We start from the raw sequence: 22,270 nt of genomic DNA on the forward strand, positions 1-22,270 counted from the left end.
CTTTCCATTTGCCAGAAGTGTTACGGTGCTGGGGTCTGTCTTATCCCCATTCCCTTTAAGCAGGGAGTGAACATCTAAATCATTGGTGCTAGCTTCTGCCACACTTTATACTTGTGACACTCTACTTAACTAGCTATTGGGTAGGCAAGAGTTGCTTTTGCATCAATGCCTTGGATGATCTTTCCCGTAATTGACAAAACATTTAGCCTCTTTATATCTGCTGGATTCAGGGGAGAGGTTACTCCCATAATGCTAATGTACTGCTTCAAGAATAGATACTTTCAAAGAGCTGGAACAGGCATGATGACTGAATGGCCTTCTGTGTTATATTATTCTATGAAGTCAACATGATTTTAAAAGATATCCTGCAGCTATTTTGATGAAGCAATATTCTCATTATTTCCCAATACTTTGTGCTCAGACACTGATATTCTGCATGTTGATGGTTATCTTGACCAAAGGTAGGGGAGTCTAAAACTGAAGAGCATAGGTTTAGGGTGAGAGGGGAGAGATACAAAAATGCCCAGAAGAGCAATTTTTTCACACAGAGGGTAGTGAGTGTCTGGAACAAGCTTCCAGAGGTAGTAGAGGATACAATTTTGTCTTTTAAAAAGCATTTAGATAGTTACATGGGTAAGATGGATATAGAAGGAAATGGGCCAAATGCGGGCAATTGGGGCTAGCTTAGTAGTTTAAAAAAAAGGGCAGCGTAGACAAGTTGTGCCGAAGGGCCTGTTTCCGTGCTGTAAACCTCCGTGACTCTATGACTTTACGATGGTTAATGATTGGCTGCATTTCTGACTCCATGGGTGGAAAATTCTTATTTTTGACTAATTATTAACTAAGGCGTCAATCCTGGCACTGCCTAAGCACTGACCCCTGACCATTGACCAGGGCTCAGTACTTGGACAGTGCCGAGATGTAGTGCCAGGGATCAGTGCTAGGGCAGTGCCAGGGGGCTGCCCAGGCATGACCCTTTACCCCCAGGAATGTTATGGGGGTAGGGGAATTATTGAATATGGGGCAAGCCCACTACAAAGAAACAAAGAACAACCCAGCACGGGAAACAGGCCCTTCGGCCCAACGAGCCCGCGCCGCTGCATCCTCCTACACCTACCCTGCCCCGTGTGTATGTGAATGGTACCCCTAATGTAGCCAGATTCAGGGGAGAATAGTGTCAATTTGGTAAACCAATCAGCCTAAGAGCACATCTTTGGGGTGTGGGAGGAAACCGGAGCGCCCGGAGGAAACCCACGCAACCACAGGGAGAATGTGCAAACTCCCACAGACACAGGCCCAAATCCATGTATCTGCACAGCTAGCAGTGATAGTCACTGAGCTGTTGTGGTGCCCGTCTACTGGTCCAGGATTAAGCACACACAACGACACGAAGTACTAGGCCACTCCCGGAACCTCCAAGAGCAGCCCACGCACGACCCACCGTGTGCATGCCCCTCGTTTGACAACAAGGTGGACCGACACCTGCGGAATAAAAAGACAAAAACGTTAACATGTAATTCTACATTTCCGGTGTCCCCCGAGGCTCTGACCCTATTTAATACCGTCTACTATAACCCTCCATCCTTGTTTCGCTCATGTGTCTATCTAAGTAAACCTTAAACAAGTCCAACGTGCCTGCCTCCACCACCCTACTCGGTAGCGCATTCCATACCCCCACGACCCTCTGCGTGAAAAACCTTCCTCTCGTATCCAAATTATACTTCTCCCCCCTCACCCTTAGATCGTGACCTCTCGTAACTGTCCCCAATCTAGGGAAAAGCCTACCACTATTGACTGTATCTATTCCCTTCAGTATTTTATATACCTCTATCATGTCCCCCCTTCATCTCCGTCTTTCCAAGGAGAAGAGTCCCAGTTTCTCCAACCTTTCCTTGTAACTCAGTCCTTCCATGCCAGGCAACATCCTGGTAAACCTCCTCTGCACTCTCTCCAGGGTCTCCACGTCCTTCCGGTAGTAAGGTGACCAGAACTGGACGCAGTACTCCAAATGCGGTCTAACCAACGTTCTATACAACTGAAGCATTAGACGGCAGCTCCTATACTCTATACCCCTTCCTATAAAGGCTAGCATTCCGTAAGCTTTCTTCACAACCTTCTCCACTTGTGTCGCAACCTTCAGAGACTTGTGAACCTGCACTCCCAGGTCCCTCTGTATTTCTATACACCTAATCGGTTTACCTTTTATCACGTAGATCCTCTCTGCATTATCCCTTCCAAAATGCATCACCTCACATTTGTCAGGATTAAATTCCATCTGCCATCTATCTGCCCAATATACCAACCTATCTATACCCTGCTGTGTCATCTGCCATTCCTCCTCAGTACCCGCCAACCCTGCCATCTTGGTGTCATCCGCAAACTTGCTGATCACACCACGCACGCTCTCTTCCAAGTCGTTTATATATACTACAAAGAGGAGAGGCCCCAGTACTGAGCCCTGTGACACACCACTGGTCACTGGCCTCCAGCCCGAAAAGGTCCCCTCGACAACTACTCTCTGTCTCCTATTGCCCAGCCAGTTCTCAATCCACCTAGCTACCTGTCCTTGTATCCCATGTGCCTTCACCTTTTCTACCAGCCTACCGTGAGGGACTTTGTCAAACTCCTTACTGAAATCCATATAGATGACATCAACAGCTCGCCCATCGTCAACCGTTTTTGTCACTAATAAGATGTAAATGTATGTTCATGGGTTGATGGCCTTTTCAAGGCAGGAAGCCAGCCTTGTCATTGTTGAGGGTGGAGGGGATGATCTGAATGGGGGTTTGGGGGAGCCCCATTGAATTGTCCGCCCCCACTGGCTTTCCCTTCCACCAGGAGTGAATCCCAGCCCATCCCTGCTCCGTCGCTAACTCCGCCAATTGCATTGTCTTAGCTGAAAGCCTCGTTCAAACCTGCATTAAATGTGAATGTCGTACAATAACTCTATTCAGCCCCTGCCCCATTTCCCCCTCCCCCACTCTCTTCCCCGCCCTATCTCCCCCTCCCCCTCCATGCCCCATCTCCCCCTATCCCTGCCTTCTCCCACCCCATCCCCCCTCCCCTCCTCCATGCCCCATTTCCCCCTCCCCACCTCATCTCCCCTTCCCCACCTCATCTCCCCTTCCCCACCTCATCTCCCCTTCCCCACCTCATCTCCCCTTCCCCACCTCATCTCCCCTTCCCCACCTCATCTCCACTTCCCCACCTCATCTCCCCTTCCCCACCTCATCTCCACTTCCCCACCTCATCTCCCCCTCCCCACCTCATCTCCCCCTCCCCACCTCATCTCCCCCTCCCCACCTCATCTCCCCTTCCCCACCTCATCTCCCCTTCCCCACCTCATCTCCCCTTCCCCACCTCATCTCCCCTTCCCCACCTCATCTCCCCTTCCCCACCTCATCTCCACTTCCCCACCTCATCTCCACTTCCCCACCTCATCTCCACTTCCCCACCTCATCTCCCCTTCCCCACCTCATCTCCACTTCCCCTTCCCCACCTCATCTCCCCCTCCCCACCTCATCTCCCCTTCCCCACCTCATCTCCCCTTCCCCACCTCATCTCCCCTTCCCCACCTCATCTCCACTTCCCCACCTCATCTCCACTTCCCCACCTCATCTCCCCTTCCCCACCTCATCTCCACTTCCCCACCTCATCTCCACTTCCCCACCTCATCTCCGCTTCCCCTTCCCCACCTCATCTCCGCTTCCCCTTCCCCACCTCATCTCCGCTTCCCCTTGCCTCCCTCCCACCCCATCTCCCTCTCCCCCAGCCCCCCACCCCCCCACCCCCAACACCTGCCCTGTCTCCCCCTCCCTCTGCCCCACACCCCATCTCCACCTCCTCTCAAACCCCTCCCCGCCCCATCTACCCCTCCCCTGCTCCATTTCCTCCTCCCTTCGACCCCCTCCCTGCCCTGTCTCCCCCTCCCTCTATCCCCCTCCATCTCCCCTTCCCCTTGATCCCCTCCCCGCCCCGTCTACCCCTCCCCCTATCCTCACTTCATCTCCCCCTCCCCTCGACCCTCTCCCCGCCCTGTCCCCCCCTTCCCCTGGCCCCCGCCACTTCTCCCCCTCCTCCTCCATCTTCAACTCTTGCAAAACCTTTGACTTCTTTTGATCAACGTGGAAGTCAGTGGTTCTGGAGACCGGACGGGAAAGTGGAATGAAGCCACAGTGAGATCAGCCATGATCTCACTGAGCAGCCAAGCAGGCTGGAGGGGCCGAATGGCCTACTCCGGCTCCTAATTTATAAGCAAAATACTGTGGATGCTGGAATCTGAAACAGATGCCCCTCCGTCAGAACTGAGAGCAAAGGGAATCAGCAGAGATTTATACTGTGAGGATGAGGGGGAGGGAGGCTCTAATTGAACAAAGGGAATGTAAATGCGGATGAAGGATCCCTTCTGATGAAGGGTCATCCGGACTCGGAATATTGGCTCTATTCCCTCTCCACAGAGGCTGTCAGAATTGCTGAGCTTTTCCAGCATTTTCTGTTTGTGACCCTGCTCCCAGTTTGTTGTGATTCTAGTGATAGTGATCACTCTGGCTAATGACTCATTAGAACAAAGAACAGTGCAGCACCGGAACAGGCCATTCGGCCCTCCGAGCCTGTGCTGATCATGATGCCCTCACTAAACTAAGAAATAACATTCCGCCCTTACTCGGACCATCTCCCTCTATTCCCTCCCTAGTCATGGATCCATCCAGGTCCCTTTTAAATGTTGCTAATACGCATCTTTTAGTTCATGGAATTATCAGTGAAATATTCAGAATGTTGTCTGTGTTGTTTATTTATGATAGAATCAATTTTTGGAGATGGTTAACTTTTCTCAACACAAACCATTTTAGAGTCATTAAATTCTCTAGTTGAGGAAGGAAATTCATCACATTCCAGAGAAGTGAGATCGATGTGGGAATGTTTCCTGTGGTCTCTGGCTCCAAGCTCCGATCCTGTGCTGGATTCATGAACTGGAGAATTGTCTGCTTGGATAATTTCCACTGGGATTTTGGTGGAAAACTATTTAACTGAAGGAGAACGCACGGATGTGAGCAGAAAGCGAGGAGTGACCCACTGGAGAAGTCAGATGTGTAAGTGTGTAACTTTTGTCTTTACACTTACGGAATACTTGTCATGATGGTGAAGATCTCTTTACTTTAACAGAAATTCAGAAGCATTGAGAGTCAGACAGTGGCTATCGATTCCTCATTAATAATAAATAAATACCCAAAAGTGCTGTCGAGCATCTTTACAGCAGTATCTTGTTCTGAGGAGTCATATTCAACTCTTCAGGACATGAACCATCTTTCTCTCTCGATAGATGCTGCCTGACTTACTAAGTGTTTCCAGTTTTTATTTCAGATTTCCAGTACCTGCAAGATTTTAGTTTGACATTCCTAGACTCAGTCAATTACTTTAACAGGCTGTTTCCTTTCTGTAGACATTTAAAACATTGCTTTAAAAAAAATAGTTTTGTGGAAACCTTGGAGATTTGTGCATGTGTGTTACAAAATCCTACTTTAAACCAGTAAGTGCAGCTTCATCATAATCATTTGTTCTGTGGGGGAATGACTTGATGGAATTCTTTAAGATACTGAAAGAGTTCAATTGGAAAGTTGTGGCAAAGATGATTTGGTTTATGTGGTAGTTTGAAAATTGGAACCATAAGTATCTGATAGTCCTGAATAAATCCATTGGGGAAATCAGGAGAAGCTTCTTTACCAGATAGTGGGGAGAGTGTGGGACTCGCTCCCACAGGGAGTGGGGAGAATGTGGGACTCGCTCCCACGGGGGAGTGCGGAGAGTGCGGGACTCGGTCCCATGGGGAGTGGGGGAAAAGTGGGGGGAGAAGGTGGGATTCACTCCCATAGAGAGTAGGGAGAATGTGGGACTTGCTCCCACAAGGAGTGGGGAGAATGTGGACACGTTCCCACAGGGAGTGGGGAGAATGTGGGACTTGCTCCCACAGGGAGTGGGGAGAATGTGGGACTTGCTCCCACAAGGAGTGGGGAGAATGTGGGACTTGCTCCCACAAGGAGTGGGGAGAATGTGGACACGTTCCCACAGGGAGTGGGGAGAATGTGGGACTTGCTCCCACAGGGAGTGGGGAGACTGTGGGACTTGCTCCCACAGGGAGTGGGGAGAATGTGGGACTTGCTCCCACAGGGAGTGGGGAGAATGTGGGACTCACTCCCACGGGGAGTGGGGAGAATGTGGGACTCGCTCCCACAGGGAGTGGGGAGAATGTGGGACTTGCCCCCATGGAGAGTGGGGAGAATGTGGGTCTTGCTCCCACAGGGAGTGGGGAGAATGTGGGACTTGCCCCCATGGAGAGTGGGGAGAATGTGGGACTTGCTCCCACAGGGAGTGGGGAGAATGTGGGACTTGCCCCCATGGAGAGTGGGGAGAATGTGGGACTCGGTCCCACAGGGAGTGGGGAGAATGTGGGATCCGCTCCCACAGGGAGTGGGGAGAATGTGGGACTTGCCCCCATGGAGAGTGGGGAGAATGTGGGACTCGGTCCCACAGGGAGTGGGGAGAATGTGGGACTCACTCCCACGGGGAGTGGGGAGAATGTGGGACTTGCCCCCATGGAGAGTGGGGAGAATGTGGGACTCGGTCCCACAGGGAGTGGGGAGAATGTGGGATCTGCTCCCACAGGGAGTGGGGAGAATGTGGGACTTGCCCCCATGGAGAGTGGGGAGAATGTGGGACTCGGTCCCACAGGGAGTGGGGAGAATGTGGGACTTGCCCCCATGGAGAGTGGGGAGAATGTGGGTCTTGCTCCCACAGGGAGTGGGGAAAATGTGGGACTTGCCCCCATGGAGAGTGGGGAGAATGTGGGACTCGCTCCCACGGGGAGTGGGGAGAATGTGGGACTCACTCCCACGGGGAGTGGGGAGAGTGCGGGACTCGGTCCCACAGGGAGTGGGGAAAATGTGGGACTTGCCCCCATGGAGAGTGGGGAGAATGTGGGACTCGGTCCCACAGGGAGTGGGGAGAATGTGGGACTCGGTCCCACAGGGAGTGGGGAGAATGTGGGACTCGGTCCCACAGGGAGTGGGGAGAATGTGGGACTTGCCCCCATGGAGAGTGGGGAGAATGTGGGACTCGGTCCCACGGGGAGTGGGGAGAATGTGGAGCTTGATGCTATTCAGAGTGCTGGAGGTGAATGTGGTCGATATGGTTAAGGGGAAGTTGGATGAATACCTGAGGGGGAAAGGAATGGAAGGATATTGAGATGAGGAATTTGGGGCATTAACACTATTTCAGACTCATCAAACCAGGGGGCTGCTTTTCTGCAATAAATTCTTTGTCATAAATAAACCATTTAACACAACTGAACGTTTGTTAAAAATCAGATGATCATCTGATAAGAATGTCTCTGATATTTTGAGCCGATCTGTAAGAGTCTAGAATGGTAGAGATTCACTTCAGTCTCAACTCTTGAGTGATTTATGGATCTTGGGCGTGCACACGGGAGTGGGTGCAGCCTCTGCACTCTCCCATTAATACCTGGTCATTCAGTCAGGGTTTATAATGGGTGTTGGGTGGCAGTGTGTCAGCACGGAGGATATCTGAACTGTATTGAAAGGCCAGCGTGCAGCCTTCACCCAGGGGAGGAGGGGTGCTGAAGAAGGAAAGCTGTGCAGAATGGTTGGGCCCACTGGAATGTGGGAGTGGGGGTGGGGGGGGTGGTATGGAGGTAGGGGTGAGGGTGAGGGTAGGTGTGGGGATGGGGAGTGAGGGTGGGTGTTGGGGGTGGGCATGAGGGTGGGGGTGTGGGATGAGGGTGAGGGTGGGGAGTGTGGGTGAGGGTGGGTGTTGAGGGTGTGTGGGTGGGGATGACGGTGAGGATGGGTATTGGGGGTGTGGGTGTGTGGGTTGGGGGGGGTGTTTCCTCTCTGGAGATGCTCCTGTGGGAGGTGGAGGGTCAGGCAGAGGTTCTGTTCTCAGTGAATGGCGTGGTGGGGGTGGAGGGAGGGAGGGGGGGGTGGTGGGGGTGGTGGGGGGGGGGGCAGTGGGGGGGGGGATGTGGTAAGGGGGCGCAGCAGGGAGGTGATTGGAACTCGCAGAGGGAATGTGGGGCAGTGACCCAGTTAGGTGAGCTAGTGCCTGAAGCGACTCGATGAGCTGGAACAATCCGGAAAGGGGCGGGGTTTTCATTATCGTGAGCTCACTGCCCTGTCTGTCAGAAACGCCTTCCATACAAGAGCAGACTGGGCGTGGGCTCCATACACTGGGCATGAGCAGGAACCTGCATCCACAGTGAGGCACAGGGTTAGCTCACATCAGGAGCCCCTGATCTCTCAGTTATTTGGTACAATGCCAATACTGAATGGCCATTTGAAACTGGCAGCTAAGTGGTACAAAAAGTGCTGGTAATGAGCAGTAGAGAATGGGCACAGTCCCACCTGGAGATTGAGGTGGCATTCATATTTCACCATTACTGATGTGGGTGTCGCTGGCTATCACAGCATTTATTGTGAACTTGTCATTATCCAAGAGAAGGTGTCTTTGAACCTGTTTCCAAAAGAAGCAGATGTGACATCTGAAAAACCTTTTCACCCAGCGAGGGGTTTGGGTCTGGAACGCACAGCCTGGGAGGGTGGGAGAGGCAGGTTCAATTGAGGCTTCATGAGAGCATTAGATGATTATTTCAATAGAAACAATGTGCAGGGGATATGGGGGAAAAGGCAGGAGAATGGCACTAAATGATAATGCTCGTTTGGAAAGCCAGTGCAGACATGATGGGCTGAATGGCCTCCTTCTACACCGGAACAATTCTGTGATTCTTCTTTCGAAGAGTTGTGAATCTTTGGAATTCTCCACCCCACAGAGGTTCTGGAAGCCCCATTGTCGGATATACTGAAGGCTGAGATAGACAGATCTTTGGTTTCATGAGGAATTATAGGACTTGGGGAACGAGCAGGAGAGTGAAGTTGAGATGCTAGAAACGTTAGAAATGTTAGCATCCAAAGGGATCTAGGTATGCAAATCCACAGTTTCCTGAAGGTGTCAACTCAGGTGGATAAGCCAGAAGAAAAGGAATTAAGGGTTATGGGGAGAAAGTGGGAAAGTGGAACTGATCCACTTCAGATCAGCCATGATCTTATTGAATGGCGGGGCAGGCTCGAAGGGCTAGATGGCCTACTCCTGCTCCTATTTCTTATGTTCTTATATTTGACATCTGGCCTTCATTGGTCAGGGCGTTGAGTATAGGAATTGGAAAATCATGTTGCAGCTGTATAAGTTAGTCTGCATTTGGAGTATTGTGTACAATTCTGGTCACCATACTACCAGAAAGGATGTTGATACATTGGAAAGAGTGCAGAACAGATTCATCAGGATGTGGCCTGGTTTGGAGGATACGGACCACGAAGAAAGATTGAACAAACTTGGATTGTTTCCATGGGAACATTGGAGGATGAGGGGTGGACCTGATAGAGGTTTACAAGATTATGAGAGGCTTGGATAGAATGGATAGTCAGAGCCTTTTTCCCAGAGTCAAAGAATCAATTACTCAGAGGCATAGGTTGAAAGTGAAAGGAAAAAAGTTTAAAAGAGATATAAGGAACAAGTTTTTTGCACAGAGGGTGGTGAATGCCTGGAATGTGCTGTGGAGGAGGTGGTGGAATCAGATTCTATAGCAGTGTTCAAGAGGTATCAGGATAGATCCACGAATAGGCAGGGAATAGAGGGATATGGACCGAGAAGAGGCTAGATTAGAGAGGCATCTGTGTCAGCACAGATTCGGTGGGCTGAAGGGCCTGTGCGGTATTATTCTTTGTTCTTTGAGATAGATCAGCCACGATGTTATTGAATGGGGAAGCAGGCCTGATGGGACAAGTGGCCTGCTCCTGTTTCTCATGTTCTCCCGTACAGCGTGCCAATTTGTGATTTCCCCAGAAGATATGTTATGTTTCTGGGTCTGGGATGCTCCAATAACAGGGAATCAGCTCGTGTCGGGAGATCACTTCCAATCCAAACTGTTCTATAAATGACTGGGTGTAGTGTATCTTATACTGACCGCACTGATATTTTAACAGCTTCTCAGGTTAATGAATCTTTTTAGCAATAAGTTAGCAAAATGTTTTTCACTGATTATTTGTCCTTCTAAAATTTCAAACAAGATGTTTTGCGTGCTGCTCGTGACCTCCTGTGTGTCCCGATCCTCTCCGCGTGACCTTGGCTGTCCCAGATATCTTGTTAACATTCTATCCCACTGCAGTCAGAAGCTCAATTCACCCAAGAGAGTCAGATTTCACTATTTCGATCCCTTATCTTTTACCTTTCTCGATATTTTGCTCCTCCGCTTCCTCCTCAGGTTAACTTGCGGTGTTAATTATTGGGAAGTGTGAAGATCGGAATGAATTCAGCAAATTAATTAAGTTAAAAAAACCGGAGAATTGTATCCCGTTCTAGGAGCTGCACTTTCAGAGGAGGTGAAGTTTTTGGAGAGGGTGCAGAGGAGATTTCCTGGAGTGGGAGCAGGGGTGAGGGAATACAGTGAATGTGGAGAATTTGGGGTTGTTCTCCTTGGTGCAGAGAAGTTTTGGAAATTTAATTGAGGTGTTTAAAACCACAGAGGGTTTGGATATAGTCAATAAGGAGAGACTGTTTCCCATTCACAGGAGGGTTGGAGATACTGACTAAAGGTCATTGGAAAAGAACCAGAGGTGACATAGAACATAGAACACTACAGCACAAACAGGCCCTTCGGCCCACAAGTTGCGCCGATCACATCATCACCTACCAACCTACAGACCTAGCTATAACCCTCAATCTCATTAAACCCCATATACTCATCCAGGAGTCTTTTAAAAGACCCCAGCGAGTTCGCCTCCACCACCACTGACGGCAGCCGATTCCATTCACTCACCACCCTCTGAGTGAAAAACTTACCCCTAACATCACTTCTGAACCTCCCTCCCCGCACCTTAAATCTGTGTCCTCTCGTAGCGACCATTTCAACCTGGGGAAATAGCCTCTGAGAGTCCACCCTATCTATTCCTCTCAACATTTTGTAAACTTCTATCAGGTCGCCTCTCAACCTTCGTCTCTCCAGGGAAAAGAGTCCCAGCTCCCTCAACCTAACTTCATAAGGCATGCCTCCCAGTCCAGGCAACATCCTTGTAAATCTCCTCTGTACCCTTTCAATAGCTTCTACGTCTTTCCTATAGTGAGGCGACCAGAACTGCACACAATACTCTAAATGAGGCCTGACAAGGGTCTTATAAAGTTCCAGCATTACCTCCCGACTCCTAAACTCAATCCCTCGATTAATGAAGGCCAGTACACCATACGCCTTCTTGACCACCTCCTCCACCTGCGAGGCCGATTTAAGAGTCCTGTGGACCCGGACCCCAAGATCCTTCTGCTCCTCAACACTACTCAGACTTCTGCCCTTGATAGTGTACTCGTTCATCCCGTTGGTTCTGCCAAAATGGACGACTACACATTTATCCGCGTTGAAGTCCATCTGCCACTTCTCCGCCCAGTCCTGCATCCTATCTATGTCCTGCTGCAACTTTTGCCATCCTTCCAGATCATCCACAACACCACCGACCTTCGTGTCATCAGCGAACTTACTTACCCATCCCTCCACTTCCTCATCCAGGTCATTTATGAAAATGACAGACAACAAGGGTCCCAGAACAGATCCTTGAGGCACTCCGCTGGTGACTGACCTCCATTCAGAAAAAGCCCCATCCACAACCACTCTCTGCCTTCTGCAGGCAAGCCAGTTCTGGATCCACAAGGCCAAAGGCCCTTGGATCCCATGCCCTCTCACCTTCTCAAGAAGTCTTGCATGGGGGACCTTATCAAACGCCTTGCTGAAGTCCATGTACACTACGTCCACGGCACTTCCTTCGTCAATGTGTTCAGTCACATTATCGAAGAACTCAACTAGGCTTGTAAGGCACGACCTGCCCTTGACAAATCCATGCTGACTATTCCTGATCATGTCAAACCTCTCCAAATGTTCGTAAATCTTGTCCCTCAGAAGCCTCTCCATCTGGACCATTTTTGTGGTGATGTGGAGATGCCAGTGTTGGACATGGGTAAACACAGTAAGAAGTCTCACAACACCAGGTTAAAGTCCAACAAGTTCTTCACTCACTTGATGAAGGAACAGTGTTCTAAAACTTGTGAGTTTACTATCAAATAAACTTGCTGGATTTTAACCTGGTGTTGTGAGACTTCTTACCATTTTTGTGAGGCAGCCGTTTGCTGTGATCTGGGACGTGCCGCCTGGAAGCAGACTCGATAATAACATTCACAAAGGAAGCGGATAAAGACTGAATAAGAGCAATTACAGTGTTTGGGGAGAATGCAGGGGAGTGAGAATAATGGGATAGCCCTTTCAAAGAGCTGCTTGCTACAGATATGATGGGACAAATGGTCTTCCCCTGTGCTGTATTGTTCTGTAATTTGGTCATTTTGTTGGGGGCAGTATCTGACTATATCTGGATGGTACACAGAGGCCCTTGTTGCCTGAGAATCAGTCTCAGGACGCAAAGTGGAACTGACCAAAAACAATGCTTTATCCACAAAAACAAAGAATAACCGCATTAACCTGATCTGAGACACTTCACACAGCTGGCTCAGCATTACTGATGATTCTCTGTAAGGTCAGCCACACTCTGTAACTGTTTGTCAGAGCGTTTCTGTACGATCACCTTCAGCCAGAACACACTGTATTTTTAGAATCGAGGTGAGAAGATTGCAGTATTTGGAAGGATTACCTACAACTTAATCCCAAGACAGCCGCAGAGAGATCCCTCGTGACTGACCCTTCAACTAAGGGGAATAGCTGCTTCTTATCCATTCGGTCCATGCCTCTCATAATCTTATACACCTCAATCAGATCACCCCCTCAGCCTTCTCTACTCCAACAGAAACAACCCAAGTCTACCCTCCCTCTCTTTATGACTTAAATGTCCCATCCCAGGCAGCATCCTGGTGAACCTCCTCTGCTCCCCCTCCAGTGCAATCACATCCTTCCAATAATGTGGCGACTAGAACTGCACAGTAAGAAGTCTGACAACACCAGGTTTAAGTCCAACCGATTTATTTGATAGTAAACTCACAAACTATCAAATAAATCAGTTGGACTTTAACCTGGTGTTGACAGACTTCTTACTATGTTTACCCCAGTCCAACGCCGGCATCTCCACATCATGACTAGAACTGCACACAGTACTCCTACTCTGGCCTCACCAAAATTCTATGCAATTCTAACATGACTTCCCTGCTTTTGTAATCTATGTCTCAACTGATAAAGGCAAGTGTCCCATATTCCTATTTCACCAGTCTACTAACATGCCTTTCCATTTCCAGAGTCTATGGACAAACACACCAAGGTCCCTTTGTTCCACAGAACTTTCTAGTGTCCTACCATTCATAGAATACTTTCTTGTAAAATGATTCCTTCCAAAGTGTATCACTTCACATTTTTCAGGGTTAAATTCCATCTGCCACTTATCTGCCCGTTTGACCTTTCCGTCCGGATCTTCTTGTAGCCCAAGACACTCAGCCTCACTGTTAACCACCAGCCAATCTTTGTGTCATCTACAAACTTACTAATCCTACTTCTATGTAGAATTTACCAATGTCACTTATATAAATGATGAATAATAGGGGGCCCAACACGGATCTTTGTGATTCGGCACTGGGCACTGGCTTCCAGTCACTAAAGCAGCCTGTTGTCTTCACCCTCTGCCTCCTACAACTGAGCTAATTTTGAATCCTTTATCAAATTACCCTGTATCCGATGTGAATTTACATTCTTTACAAATCTCCTATATGGGACCTTGTCAAAGGCTTTGCTGAAATCCATATAAACTATAACAACTGCACCAACCTTGTATTAAGTTGAACTTTCTCTACACCCTAACTCTGACTGTAGCACTACATTTTGCACTGTCTTGTTTCCTTCTCTATGAACAGCATGCTTTGTCTGTATAGCGTGCAAGAAACAATACTTTTCACTGTATGTTAATACACGTGATAATAATAAATCAAATCAAAAACTGTACTATCCTTATCTACACACCTCCTCAAAATATTCAGTTAGATTTGTCAAGCATATTAAAACCCAGCCCAGAAACTCACAGGTGTTTTGTGAAGTTAGCTGAGATCCTCAGTTTTCCATTTGATTTTTGCATTGGTGAGCATAAGGAGTTTCACTCCAGGTATGTTCATGTGACCTACTAGAAAGCTTTTGTCAAACAAAGTTTATTTAAAATCACGGAATATAACAAAAATAATTAACATAACCATTACTAATTACAAGAATGAAACATGAGACAGTGTAACTCCTAACAGCTAGCTATCTCTGTTGTTCCAAGTTAACCACCATCCCAGAGACACAAACCCCTCTTCAGACTTGGCATAGAAACAAGTATGCTCAGGTGATGCTAGAGTGCAGCTTTTAACCCCATAAGAATTGTTGCTTTGAATGTTGGATTAAATCTTCAAGGCTTCCCAGTTCTGGAACTTTCAGCACGCCTCTGGAGAGAGAGAGAGAGAGAGGGACGGGGTCCAAGGGGACAGAGAGAGAGAGAGAGACACACACAAACACATAGAGAGAGAGAGAAAATGAGAGAGAGAGAGACAAGTCTCTGAGAGAGATAGAGAGAGAGAAACACAGAGAGAGAGGGGGGGGGCGCGCAGGGTGAGGAGAGAGAGAGAGAGAGACATTGACTGCCTCCACCCACTTCTAGCGGCAATTGAGAAACTAAATTAAAACGGACTTTTCTCTGAAGCATAGCCTCACATGACATAAACTGTCAATCAGCCTCAATCAAGCTCCACTCAGCAATCCCCAAAGAACCATTAAACCACAGGACACTGCATTAGCAGTATAGTTCATTTCAGTTGAGAGATGATTGATTGGGCAGTAATTGGCCGGGTTGGATTTGTCCTGCTTTTTGTATACAGGACATACCTGGGCAATTTTCCACATTATTGGGTAGATGCCAGTGTTGTAACTGTACTGGAAGAGCTTGGCTCGGCGAGCAGCAAGTTCTAGAGCACAAGTCTTCAGTACTATTGCTGGAATGTTATCAGGGCCCATTGCCTTTGCAGTATCCAGTGACTCCAGCCAATTCTTGATACCACGTGGAGTGAATCGAATTGGCTGAAGACTGGCATCTGAAATGTTGGGGACCACTGGTGGAGGCTGAGATTGATCATCCACTCTGCACCTTTTGGCTGGAGATTGCTGTGAATACTTCAGCTTTATCTTCTACACTGATGTGCTGGCCTCTTCCAATATTTGAAATGGAGATATTTATGGAGCCTCCTCCTCCAGTGAGTTGTTTAATTGTCCATCACCATTCATGGCTGGATGTGGCAGGACTGCAGAGCTTAGATCTGATCTGTTGATTGTGGGATTGCTTGGTTCTGTCTATCACTTGCTGTTTTTGCTGTTTGAAATGCAAATAGTCCTGTTTGGTAGCTTCACCAGGACGACACCTCGTTTTTAGGTGTGCCTGGTGCTGCTCCTGGCATACTGTCCTGCACTCTCCATTGAACCAGGGTTGATCCCCTGGCTCGATGGTAATGGTGCAGTTGGAGATACGCTGGGCCATGAGGTTACAGATTGTGCTGGAGTACAATTCTGCTGCTGTTGATGGCCCACAGCACCTCATTTGATTTGACTTGGTTTATTATTGTCACATGTATTAACATACAGTGAAAAGTATTGTTTCTTGCGTGCTCTACAGGCAAGGCATAGAGTTCATAGAGAAGGAAACAGTAGAGTGCAGAATGTAGTGTTACAGTCATAGCTAGGATGTAGGGAAAGATCAACTTAATGTGAGATACGTCCAATCAAAAGTCTGATGGCAACAGGGAAGAAGCTGTTCTTGAATCGGTTGGTACATGATCTCAGGTTTTGTATCTTTTTCCTCATGGAAGAAAGTATGTCCGGGATGTGTGGGAGTCCTTAGTTATGCTGGCTGCTTTTCCGAGACAGCAGGAAGTATGGACAGAGTCAGTGGATGGGAGGCTGGTTTGGATTATGGACTGGCTTCGTTCACAACCCTTTGTAGTTTCTTGTGGTCTTGGACAGAGCAGGAGCCATACCAAACTGTGATACAACCAGAAAGAATGCTTTCTATGGTGCATCTATAAAGGTTGGTGAGAGTTGTAACGGACATGTCAAATTTCCTTAGTTTCCTGAGAAAGTAAAAACATTGGTGAGTTTTCTTAACTATAGTATCAGCATGGGGGGGACCAGAACAGATTATTGGAGATTGGACGCCTAAAAAGTTGAAGCTCTCAACCCTTTCTACTTTGTCCCCATTGATATAGACAGGGGCATGTTCTCTACATTTCCTCAAGTCGGTGACAAGCTCCTTCATTTTGTTGACATTGAAGGGGAGATTATTGTTGCCGCACCAGTTCACCAAATTCTCTATCTCTTTCCTGTACTCTGTCTCGTCATTGTTTGATATCCAACCCACTATGTTGATGTCATCAGCAAACTTGAAAATTGAATTGGAGGACAATTTGGCCACACAGTCATAGAGTGTATTAGGAATATAGTAGGGGGCTGAGAACACAGCCTTGTGGGGCACCGGTGTTGAGGATGATCATGGAGGAGATATTGTTGCCTATCCTTCCTGATTGTGGTCTGTGGGTTAGGAAGTTCAGGATCCAGTCACAGAGGGAAGTGCCAAGGCCCAGGCCACGGGAGTTTGGAGATGAGTTTCGTGGGAATAATGGCGTTGAAGGTTGAGCTGTAGTCAATAAATAGGAGTCTGACATCGGTGTCTGTTATCTAGGTGTTCCAGGGTTGAGTACAGAGCCAGGGAGACAGCGCCTTCTGTGGAACTGGTGAAGCTGTAGGCAAACTGTAGAGGATCCATGTAGTCCGGGAGGCTGGAATTGACTCGTACCGTGATGAAACTTTCGAAGCACTTCATAATGATGGATATCAGGGCCGATAGTCATTGAGGCACGCTGCCTGACTTTTTTTTGCTACCGGGATGATGGTCATCTTTTTGAAGCAGATAGGGAACGGTCAGAACATTCCAGTCTAACAGTGTGAGATTCAGCCCCCAGACATAACGGTTTAACTGGGTTTAAATTAGATAAATTTGGATAAAGCTGTGTGATTAAAGGGTATGTGTTAGAAATGGAAATGTGAAGGAATTGGCTCTGATTACTCATCATTCACTGAATATTTTTAGTTAATGTCTCGATGTTAGTGAGTGAATCTAAGCAAATATCCAAAGCATAGGAGTTAAATTCTAGGCTAAGGTGGGGTCAGATCTGGATAGCTGTGTAAATGTTGACGTATCAGGGAGATTTTGGAAATAAGATCTGAATAATTCCAGCATATGGAATGTGGGATATGAAGAGAGCTGAATTCACCTCATTGGGGGCAGCAGAATACAGGCTGGCCGCCTTTATATACTGAATAGAACTCAAATATTTCAGTACTATTAATGTTAGAAACTAAGGGGTTAAGGGCAGAATAACAAGTGAAGCAGATTGCCCTTCCTGTTAGTATTGGAGTTGATGTTTGATATTAGTGCTCTGTGTTAGTGCTTAATGTCAGTGTTTGAGTTAGTGTTCGATGTTGGTGTTTGATGTTTGTGTTTCTATAGTCAGCTCTGCAGAGGTTTCCACTTCTTCAGAAACATATCTGCTCGTGACAGGAAAGTAAACTAAATTCGCAAAACGATGGCACATTAAATAAAAGCTGAAAGATTTCAATACAGATGTGATTTTTTTTCCCACAATGGGGATCACGGGCTCAGTTCATTGGCTAGAGTGGGGGCATAAAACTGGAAGTGGAATAATCTCATTTCGAAATGAACAAGTTCAGAGAAATGTTTCCACAAATAGGGAAATAAACGAAGTTGGTGTTTTTTTAATAAAAGTCAATCATTCTTAGACTAAACTTAATGAATAAACTAATAGAGCCAAAGGAAGCCACCTTAGAAGCAACATGTTATCCTTTAACGGTCACTGTTTTATATATTGTTGTACTTACAATGAATTAGACTAGCCGGCAACAGATACTGAATCTCAGTGAATTTTGACAAATGTCAGATAAATTATTTATCTAATAAATAATAGGCTTGACTAAGATGAATAGTTTTTGAAAAGAAATATCTGAGCAAAATACATGAAATTGCAGTATTGAAAAACTTTTAATTTTAGCAGAATTACAGTCTATAGCTAACAGCGACAGTGACAGGATTCCTGTACCAGGAATAAGTCACTATGGAAACAGACAAGAGTCTGCTTTAGGGCTTCACTAGGTGTGAGAAGAGAATTGGAATTGGACCTGATGGTAAAATAACACATTAAAATGTATTAAAAACATCTACCAGTAACTTCTAATTACAAAACAATTAATGTTTTTTAATAACAGTCGTTATGAGGACTGAAATTATGAATTCCCTTTTTATTGATATAATTAGCTGTGTGATGTTACTTGTTAAGTCTTTATTTTTAAATTAAGATTAATTTGCTAGAATCACTTTCGTAGTTTAAAAGCAAACAGGATGAATCTGTGTTATTAGAGAGTCCGTAACAATAGAAACAGTAGATAAGGAACAGCTGAGTCCTTGATCCATCAACTCAGGAATTGTTGGACCTGAGCCCAGAAACTAAGATTGAGCCACAGTTATAATTAAATAATAAGTTTAGAAACCAAAATGTATACAAAATATAAAGTCGCAGTTCTGCTAAATTGCCCCTTAATGTCCCAAGATATATAGGTTAGGGGGATTTGTTGGGTAAATATGTGGTATGTGATAAGCCCGGGTACATTTTGGTGCAGAGTCGATGGATCAAATGGCCTCCTTCTGCACTGTGGGGATTCTACGATTCTGTAATTCAAAAAGCCAGCATTGCTGTGATGGGCGTTTGTTGCAGCGAGGCTTTCTTGTTATCTGTGTTACTGGGTGGAGTACTGTGTTACACCCCTAGGCGCCCACAGAACTTCACAAACTGTACACGTCTAATACTGCTGAGAGGGGACTGTGTCCCACCGACTAAGAGCTCTACTGATTAAAAGCCACACAGTCTGTTAACTTGACCCCATTCCGTACCCCGCCGTATTGAGTACATTCACTAGCAATGCCAGGTCTCCAAATACTGATTGAAATTGAAAGATTTAGGTATTTACTTAGAGCTTTGGGTAACTCTCATTCAAGTTATTAAAATACAAGTAAATTATTTTAAGCATTTGTTTTTATGCTTGTGTCAATGTTGTAAGTAGAACAGCTGTGGGCAGTGTGGATGTTTATCCAGAGAGGCAGTTCTCTGTTTCAACTCCCCGATGGCCAGGGAGAGAAAACTGACAGGGAAAGCACACTTTATGCTGTAGTTAGAAGTTGTTTCTTTACACACAAACCAAACCCTGGGCAATACTATTGAAATGTACATCAATAAGGACTGTGAGGATAAACTCACATTTCAACAGCTCCTGTGATCACTTCAGCACAGGCAAAAATCTTAACAATCAATCAGATCCTATGGTACTCACTATAATGTGCAAAATCTCGCAGCCAACCTTAGCACAGGAAGATCCCACAAGCAGCAGTGATTGAGATTGTCTGATTTGGGGAAATCAGTTGAGGGACAAATATTGTCCAAGGTTACTGGGGTGGTTTCCTCCTGCTCCTCTTCAAATAGCAGCTGTGGCCTCGTTTAAATCCATATAAAAGAACCGTTAGCTTCAACTAAACATCTCACCTGGAAAACAGATCCTCTGACAGTGCAGCACTACCACAGTACTGACCCTCTGACAGTGTGGCACTCCCTCAGTACTGACCCTCTGACAATGCAGCACTACCTCAGTACTGACCCTCTGACAGTGTGGTACTCCCTCAGTACTGACCCATTGACAGTGCAGCACTACCTCAGTACTGACCCTCTGACAGTGTGGCACTCCCTCAGTACCGACACTCTGACAGTGCAGCACTCCCTCAATACTGATCCTCTGACAGTGCGGTACTCTTATAGTACTGCCCCTCTGACAGTGAGCACTCCATCAGTACTGACCCTCCGATAGTGTGGCACTCCCTCAGTACTGACTGTCTGACAGTGCGGCACTCCCTCAGTACTGACCGTCTGACAGTGCGGCACTCCCTCGGTACTGACCCTCTGACAGTGCGGCACTCCCTCGGTACTGACCGTCTGACAGTGCGGCACTCCCACAGTACTGACCCTCTGACAGTGCAGCACTCCCACAGTACTGACCCTCTGACAGTGCAGCACAGTGGCACAGTAGTTAGTACTGCTGCCTCACAGCGCCAATCACCTGGGTCTATTCCTGGCCTCGGGTAACTGTCTGCGTGGAGCTTGCGCGTTCTGCCCATGTCTGCATGGGTTTCATCCAGGTACTCTGGTTTCCTCCCACAGCCCAAAGATGTGCAGGTTAGGTGGATTAACCATGCTAGTGTCAGGAGGTTTAGCAGGGTAAATATGTCGGGTTACAGGAATAGGGCCTGGGTTAGATTATGGTCAGTACAGACTTGATGGGCCAAATGGCCTTGTTCTGTACTGTAGGGATTCTATGATTCGATGTGGCAGTGTGTCCTGCAGCTTCTGATGAACATTTTGCTCCTTTCAGAGTTACATCTGTCGCTGCTATCAGTTGCAGATATTTCTAATGGGCCGGATTAAATCTGAAGTATTCGACATTCTCTGTGGGACGTGGTGCTGTGCTGTCTGACTCACACACTCAGAATTTGACCCTTTGGCTGCTTGTTCCTCAGCTGTTGTTACAGTGCGTGAGCTAAAAGCCTTTCTCTGGAATCAATCTCTTCAAAACAAACATCGGTCCAAAAGCTTCTCACTCCCTCATCAGGATCCAATTAAAGCAAAATCTCTTTTCTCACCGCTGTCATTCCTAAATGGACATTAATTATATGAATTCAGGTCTGACACAAGGCACCATCCAGAATTTAATCCTAAAATGAGACAAATTTGCACTTAAATCCTAATCCCTCCTTTAGGGTTTTATTGAAATAATTGAAGGCTTTTGCTGGGTTGTTGAGGAAGGGGGTTTATTCTAGCTTCAGATCAGTTCCCACTCCGCTATTCAAAAAGGGAGGCAGAGAGAAAACAAGGAACTATAGACCAGTGAACCTAACGTCGTTTCTGGGGAAGTTGCTAGAGTTCATTATCAAGGATTTCATAACTCGGCATTTTGAAGGCAGTGATATAATCAGACAAGGTCAGCATGGATTTACAGAAGGGAAATCATGCTTGACGAATCTATTGGGAATCTTTTGAGGATGTAACTAGTAGAATTGACCGAGGAGAACCAGCAAATGCGGTTTATTTAGTTTTTCAGAAGGTTTTCGGCAAGGTTTCACATAACAAACCACTATGTAAATTTAAAGCACATGGGATTGCAAGTAATGTCTTAAGATGGATAGAAAGCTGGTTAGCAGATAGGAAGCAAAGAGTTGGAATAAATGGGTCTTTTTCTGATTGGCAGTCAGTGACTAGTGGGGTTCCGCAGAGATCTGTGCTAGGACCCCAACTGTTCACATTATAGATTAATGATTTGGAAGAGAGAACTGAATGTATTATCCCCAAATTTGCAGTTGATACAAAATTGGGTGGGAGGGTGAGGTGTGAGGAGGACGCAGAGTTTCTTCAGTGTGATTTGAACAGACCGAGTGTGTGGATATCTGCATGGCAGATGCAGTATAATGTGGATAAATGTGAAGCTATCCACTTTGGTAGCAATAATAGGAAGACAGATTATTACTTGAATGGGTGTAAATTGAGAGGTGGATACTCAACGAGACGTTGGTGTCCTCATGCATCAGTCGCTGAAAGTAAGTGCACAGGTACAGCAGGCAGTAAAGAAGGCAAATGTTATGTTGGCCTTCCTAGTGAGAGGATTTGAGTGTAGGGATAGGGATGTTTTGCTGCAATTGTATAGGGCGTTGATGAGGCCACACCTGGAGTAGTATGTGCAGTTGTGGTGTCCTTATCTGAGGAAGGATGTCCTTGCTATAGAGAGAGTACAGCAAAGGTTTACCGGGCTGATTCCTGGAATGGCAGGTCTGTCATATAAGGAGAGACTAAGTCGATTAGGATTATGCTCACTAGAGTGAGAGGGGACCTCATAAAAACTTATAAAATTCTAACAGGGTTAGACAGGGTAGATTCAGAAAGTATGTTCCCAGAGGTGGGGGAGTCCAGAACGAGGGGTTATAGTTTGAGGGTAGGGGGTAAGCCTTTTGGAACTGAGGTGAAGAGAAATTTCTTTACCCAGTGA

General features: G+C 46.8%; 1 protein-coding gene across 1 annotated transcript in view; it reads left to right on the forward strand.

The window, feature by feature from the left end:
• Positions 1–5,069: 5,069 nt before the first annotated feature.
• The window catches only part of fhl1a (four and a half LIM domains 1a), a 63,504-nt gene continuing 46,303 nt past the window's right edge, over positions 5,070–22,270 (forward strand). Inside the window, exon 1 of the mRNA XM_080187773.1 lies at positions 5,070–5,090. The gene's annotated coding sequence lies outside the window, so the exon portion shown is untranslated. The remainder of the gene's footprint in view (positions 5,091–22,270) is intronic.

This window comes from Carcharhinus amblyrhynchos, chromosome 4, assembly GCF_965287045.1.
Source record: "Carcharhinus amblyrhynchos chromosome 4, sCarAmb.v2.hapA, whole genome shotgun sequence".
Taxonomy (NCBI): domain Eukaryota; kingdom Metazoa; phylum Chordata; class Chondrichthyes; order Carcharhiniformes; family Carcharhinidae; genus Carcharhinus; species Carcharhinus amblyrhynchos.